Source organism: Ceratotherium simum, chromosome 19 (assembly GCF_057802395.1).
Source record: "Ceratotherium simum simum isolate JZ-2026a chromosome 19, ASM5780239v1, whole genome shotgun sequence".
Classification (NCBI taxonomy): domain Eukaryota; kingdom Metazoa; phylum Chordata; class Mammalia; order Perissodactyla; family Rhinocerotidae; genus Ceratotherium; species Ceratotherium simum.
Window position 1 is genome coordinate 53032274 of NC_141918.1, and position 7222 is coordinate 53039495.

The 7222-nt window shown below is 42.6% G+C and overlaps 1 pseudogene; it reads right to left on the bottom strand.

The window, feature by feature from the left end:
* Positions 1-5922: 5922 nt before the first annotated feature.
* LOC101405049 (ferritin heavy chain pseudogene) lies at positions 5923-6487 on the bottom strand (annotated as a pseudogene).
* Between the last annotated feature and the right edge of the window lie 735 nt (positions 6488-7222).

Below are 7222 nucleotides of genomic sequence, written 5' to 3' on the forward strand. Positions count from 1 at the left end.
AGATTTTTTGTTAATGGAAATTTAAATTATTTGGTTCAATTAGTGGTTCATTTTACTCAAAACTTTCAAGCTGTTTATACGCAAAGACATGTCAAAATACTTAAGCCATAAGCATTATAGAGGTGAGAACTTAAATTTTTATAATCATATTTCCTATGAAGAGCAGACTTCAATTTACCAGGAAAAAAAGCTAGTTATTTTTTCTACAATATAATTTTCTTGGTAAGTATTGACTGTAGTTTCTGGCTGTTGAAGTCTTTCATCTATTGGTAACACATTGACTTTGCCAGGAAGACTATTCTCACAGAGAGTATCCTTACAGCGATGTTTTGTTTGTTTTTAGTATAACATAACAACAGATGGCTACCAGAGAGTGTCTACAGACCCCTCACATCCATTGCCACCTCCTTCAGATTTGGAAGGCTAAACACTACATTTCTGAAGCTCTTTGGCAACTGAGGGCCTGATTTTGCGTCCTGGACGTGATTTAGTGTCTACCAATGAGAAGCTGCAGTGAGATTTGGAAGGCGGAAGGGCGGGACGGGCCAGCTTTCTGCGGCCCTGCTGGCTGACCAGAAGCTCTGATAGACCTGGAGTGTGCAGTGGCCAGACTCCAGGTCCCCTGACTGTCGCCAGATTTCTGGGTGTGGGTGGGTGGCAGCGGTCTCCTGACCCGTAGACCGCAGCTGCACTGGTGTGACCTTGAATGCAAATGTCCAGTTGCAACCTCACTTCTTCTCCTCTAGCTTTTCCACTGATTTTATAAACACCTAATTCCCTGAACTAAACCCCACCACGTACTTGATCTGCCTACACTTTACCAAAGCCTGACTGATACACGTTCCCACCTAAAAAAATTCAGTCTGGTTTTATTTACACTGTGATTACTTCTATTAGCATAAATGAATAAATAAGCGAATATGTAACAATTTACTCTCCTTCTTTATTACGTAAGAAGATATTTCCTCTACAGCAAGTCATTTTTTGGGTGAAGTTTCAATATTTTTTCTGAAAAAAGTCCTGCTGAGGTGAGTGAGAGCTATGGATCTAGAAGAAAGACTAGCCTCTCGGTGTCTTTCTGGCAAATGCAACTAATCGCGAAATATCCAGTCCTGTTACCTGAAAACCCTGTGATCCTACACCTGTGACTCCACCCCCAAGACAGCCCCGTCCAGTGGAGGAGGCCTCTGTGACTCAGATGGAAGCTGGCACGGAGGGGTCACACCTGGACCTTCCACACGGAAGTCGCTCCTCACTCAGAGAACGTGGAGTCTCTCCAGGGCTCTGCAGTGAGAGACAAGCCCAGTGGGTTCTAGCAAACCTGGCACCTCAAGCCTCCAGAGGTGGAGCGAAGGAGGTGGCCGGACTCCGGAGAGCCCTACGATTTTGAGATGAAGAGTGCTGGTCTGGGGCGGCAGTCGTGCCTTCTCCTCGCTGTCTCGTGCCTGACCACCTGGGCAGAGCGTAGGACAGTCCAGCAGACCCTCCGCTGAGCCAACAGCTCCTCACCTGTGGAATAACCGGTATCTAACGCTCTAATGCGAGGCTGGAAAGAGCGATAATTAAGTCGATGATGTTTTTGAAAGATTTATTTAAAATAAATTAGAGCAGATTCTCAATCATTCCTACAACACTCACATTGTCCTAGGAGCATTTTCCTAAAGTTGAATGAGAGAGAAAAACTGAAGTCTGTTTTATCAGTGACGCGGCCCAGCCCATGATAGCGTATTATAAAGTGGGTGTCAAATATCACTTGTGTGTTAGTAGGAAAAAGGTTTAAAATTGCTGGTATAGAGCTTAAAAGAAAGATATTGGAGTCAGAGGGCCTGGGTTTGAATCCCCCCACCTCCATCATTTACAGGCTGTGTGTCCTCAGGAAAGTTACTTAAGCTTTCTGAGCCCTGGTTTCATCATTTGTAACATGAAGAGAATATTTAGGTGGAATGTAGGCTCCAAGAGGTCAAGACTTATTTCTAATTTGTTCTCAGCTATATCCCCATAATTAAGCATTTAACCCAGCCTAGAGTAAGTTCTCTCTAAATATTTATTGAGAATGAACACATATCCACCTCGTATTAACCTGGTATGGAACATTTAACTGATAACTATTACTAATATAATATGAGAAGCACCTAGCCTTGAGTCCTCCTTCCTTCTTTAATCCTGGATGATCCTTTAAGCCTGAATAGGTTCTGATGAATTCTTGTCACCCTATGGTGCCGTGATTGCCTCAGCCCAGCCCCAGCCATCTCCATCCTCAGCTTGACCCACCTGATATAAATCAGTACAGCTCCTCCTCCCGGGTAATCTGAACCTGCCCCTTCCTAGACTGGTGGTCATTTGACCAGGCTAATGTCTCTGGGCTCAGACCATTCCCAGCGGATGGGGTTGGCAAGGACCTCCCCTGCTTGCCGTTGACCAGAGCCCGCACTGAGGTGTGGGGCAGCACAGGTGGTAGCAGCAGGGTGGACGCTGCTCCCTCAACTTTGTAAAGGCAAACGGGACTACACAGTAAAGAGCTCTGGGGCTGAGTCTCGACCGCAGAGTCCCAGGCCTGGATGCCTCTGGCCTCGCCTCCTCAGCCTAGGGCTGACTTTAGGGAGCAAAAGAGGAGATGCTGTCAGGGGTTGCCTTTTAAGAATCCCAGGGAAGCTTCCAGGCTCCAGGTCCTCTTCCCAGGCAGGCGTGAGGAATTAGTCTCACCTGGAGGTCCTGCAGCTACAGCAGGTGAGGTGTGCCGGGCCTGCTGGCTGTTCTTTTCCGAGAGGGTGTCTGCTGCAGACGGAAACAACCAAGGCTGCCGTCTGTCCTAACCTCAGCTGCTCTTCTGATTTCTCCTCGTCCCACTGGCGGACGCTTCTTGTTCCAAGTTTGACGTAACATTCCATCAGCCTTTTGGTCTGTCCAGGGAGGAGTAAGAATTGCTCGAGTATCATTGTTTTCTCACTTGGGCAGGAAAGCCCACGGGTTAGAGAGGGATTGCAGGGAGAGCTCCTTCTAAATGGCTGTCTATTGTTAAAGAGCCTTGCCTCTCTTTGTCACTAAGAGGCTGTTTTATATCCCCAGGGGTCAGTGGGAATGTGGCTGAACTCTCCTTCTGGAAATACTCCCATCTTTAAATCTTGCTGCTGCAGGTGGGTGTAATTCTGGAAATTTTATAACTGCTCTTTATCAGGAAGTCAGAGAGTAAGAGCAGAGTTGGAAAGAGATGATGATACAATAAAGGAACTGCAAAAAGTTCTCTCCAACTTGTATTTCAAAAGAACGTCCCCTGGCTCGTACTGTTTGTTTTCTGTGGTTAAAATAATAAAATGTATTATAGAATCAGAAGCACAGGGTTTTAAGCAGTTTTTTTCTCTAATCTCCTTACAGAATTGGCTAAATCAATTTAGAATATTTTTGCTTCAAGTTTCCAAAACTCCTTTGTCATCTTTCTCTCATTTGCCTTGTTCTATTATTATTTCTTATTGCACTTTAATTGTTGATAAAGCCCATTATTCATGGCTTCATGTTTTATTTGGTAGAACACCAGACTCACAGATGATTAGCATAGTTTATGAAGTAAACTTTCTAGAAGTTCAGGGGTCTTACATTGTGTGACTCAGAGTATCTAACACCAGTGTCTTTGATGTTCTCTCAGAGCAAATGGTGCAGTCACAACTGCCCCCTCGTCCTAAGATGAGAAAAGTGGCCAAAGCCAAGTTATTTTTGGAAGACTACAACAATTTTGTTAAATAAGCAAATGTAAAAATATATATACATTTAGTTTTATTTTAATGATCATATTTTTATTAGCAATTAAAATAGGCAAAATAATCTTAAAGAGAAACATAGCAAATACTTACATACACTGTCAACCCTGTGGTAATGCACTTTTTGACACACCTACAAACAAGTCTACGAACTACAATAATTCACTAAATTGTCACTTTAAAACAGCATTATAGCTGGCAGGGAAAGGGAGGGGAGAGCAGTGCCACTAGCCCAGAAAAAAGCATATTGAAGGTCATATAAGTAAAAAGCATAAAGCAGCTAGATTTTATTTGTTGCATTGTAGTTGGAGTGGTTTCTGAAAGGAATAAAATGTGCCACACTTCTGCTTTTGAGGAAGGCAATTCAAACATCTCATTCAATAAATAAAATAATAAGAACAAGTTTTACCTTCATGATATAGTTAAGAGAGTCAAAGAAGAGAGGGGAGAAATAGACACACAAAGAGACCACACACAGTCAGGCAGGAAGAGATAAAGAACGGGGCTCCATGAAGGAAGAGACACGGGGCCACCACCACAGAAACAGGAGCAGGGCAGCTTTTCAGAGACGCACCTTCATCTTGCGGTCTGTGAATTTCGGGTCCTTAAAACTCATGAAGCTAGTGCCCGCTTTCCGCAGAAGAAGCGAAGAGGCTTCTGACTCGGAGCTGCTTGACTGTGAGCTGAAATTTAGTCAAGAACCAGCTGGGATCCACGGGCCAGCCCTCTCAATTTCTAATTTTCTTGGCCAGATTAATAAAATCTACCTACTTGCATCAATTTTCCTTAGAAAGGATGCTAACTTATTCTGCTAATTCTCTCACTTCTAAAAGGTCAAAAGGAAAGCTAAAGTTAATACTTTTATTTGATGCCTCCCCACAAAAATCCAAAACAAAGTCAATATTATTTACTTTAAGAACTGGGGTGTGTTTTAAGGAGGAAATGAAGAAGGATGTCTACCAGCTTTACGTATATCTTTCCTTAGAGGACCTCACTGAGAATCTAAGCCCTGAGAAAAACGTCTTAGGGAGGAACGGAAGAGCGCTGCAAGAGCAAGCCAACAGAAGCAGCAGCCCCATGTGACCTTGGACCTGGAAGCTAGAGGGCAGCAAGAGGCCCAAAGGGATGACCGCAGAATCAGCCAACAGGGGTGGCGGTTGCTGCTGCTTACAGTGCTCACCTCTGTGCCAGGTCTAAGAATAACACCCTAGAACCTCACTTAAAAGATATATTTAAAGATAAACCTGTGCTAAGTTTTACCGTTCAGAGATTTTTTTTAAACAGCTTTATGGAGGTACCGTTGACCTACATCCACTGCACATATTTCAAGTATAGAATTTGAACCACCCCTGCAAGATAATGAACGTATTCATCACTCTGAAAAGTTTCTCCTCACCGCTTGATAATCCCTCCCTCCCAGACCTGCCCACCACCTTTCTCCAGGCAACCTCTGATCTGCTTTCTGTCAAAATACATTAGTTTACATTTTTTGGAACTTTATAAAAATAGAATCACACAGGATGTACTCTGTTTTTTTCTGACTTCTTTCACACAGCATAATTATTTTGAGATTCATTCATGTCATAGCATGTATCAATATTTAATCCATTTTTATTACTGGGCAACATTACATTGGATGGATGTACCATAATTAGTTTACACATTCACCTACTGATGGAAATTGGAATTATTTTCACTTTTTGACTGTGATAAATAAAGGTCCTATGAGCATTTGTGTGCAAGTCTTTATATAGAAGTGTGCTTTCATTTCTCTTAGGTAGGTATCTGGCAGAAGGGCTAGGTCAAGTGAGAGACATGTGTTTAACGTTTTTAAGAAACTGCCTATTTGTTTTCCAAGGTGGCTGTACCATTTTACTTCGCCACCAGTAGTGTAAAAAAGTTCCACTTCCTCGTCAACACTTGGTATGGTCAGCTTTTTAAATTTTAGCTATTTTAATAGAGTTACAGTGCAGTGTTATCTCATTGTAGGATTTTTTTGGGGGGGGAGGAGGGACCAAATTACTTTATTTGACAGAATGATACAAATGAAAGAACTTAAGTGGATATTTTGGTACAACTTACAGGAAAGGTAAAGGTAAACCCAGACACATGCTCTGCCTTGGTGACTGAAGAAGTCACCCCCACGGCTATGGGGAAGCCAACCTAAGGCTTAGCTATCAGCACCACTGTCTTCCAGGGTGTGCTTGTCAAAGATAGGCTCTGCAATGCCAAGTTCTGGGGCCTCTGTCTTATGCAAGTTGGTTACACTGGTCACCCAATACCTTAGTGGGTTTCACCCACTCATGAGTCTTAGTGAAGTCACACAAGTCAAGCAGACTCACACAAGGGAGTCTGTTTTTGTCAGTGGCCAGTTTGTGCAGTTCCAATAGTGACTGACTTACAATGTTTTTTCAAGTGTAACGTACAGTCCATTGCATTCAGCCCACTCTCCCGGTGGTCGTGGTCTGGTTTCTTGACATCCTGAAGGAATGTTTGGCCACCTTCTTGGTTCTGCAGCTTCTTCAGTTTCCAGCATGCTCCCTCTCCTCGTGACATTGGTGAAGAAAATATTTGGCAAAGTTCTTCAAAGCCACATCAAGGTCAAATTGGTAAGACGTAGACAGGTAGATGTAGGAGAGGTAGAGCTCCAGGTTGATCTGGAGGTTGATGGCGACCTCTGAGTCCTGGTGGTAATGTCAGTGCACCTGAGATGGGAGGCTAGTCGTCATGGCAGGCCGCGGAGGCCTGGGAATCATCTGTGAGGAGGTGTCGGAGGGCTGGCTCTGGGCAGCTGGCCAGCTGCGGTGGGGTTTGAGATGGGGGGAGAGTAGGGTTCCATGGAAATACTGTTGAAGCAGGAAGCCCAAGTGACTCTCTACAAAGAACTCTGCCCTACTGCAACGTAGTTTTAATTTGCATTTCCCTAATAATATTGACTATTTTTTCTTGTGCTTATTTGCTATTCATATATCTTCTTAGGTGAAATGTCTGTTCAAAATTTTTGCCATTTTTTAAAAATGGATTCTTTGTTTTCATGTTATTGAGTTATGACAGTTCTTTATATGTTCTAGATAGTAGTCTTTTATCAGATGTAATACTTGGCAAAGATTTTCTCCCAGTCTTTTTGTCTGGGAGTGTATTTGTCTGGTTTGTCTTTTCATTCTTTAACAGTGGTTTTCAAAGAGCAATAATGTTTATGAAATCCAATTTATTAATTTGTTCTTTTATGGGGTGCTTTGGTTTTGCATCTAAGAAATCATTGCTGAACTCAAGATCATAAAGGTTTTCTCCTATGTTTTCTTCTAGAAATTGTATAGTTTTAGGTGTTGCATTTAGTTTTATAACCTATTTTCAGTTAATTTTTGCATATAGTGTGAAGTATGGATCAAAGTTTTATTTATTTATTCATTTTTTTACATATGGACATCCTGTTTAAGTACGTTTTATTGAAAAAAACTATTCTCTCACCA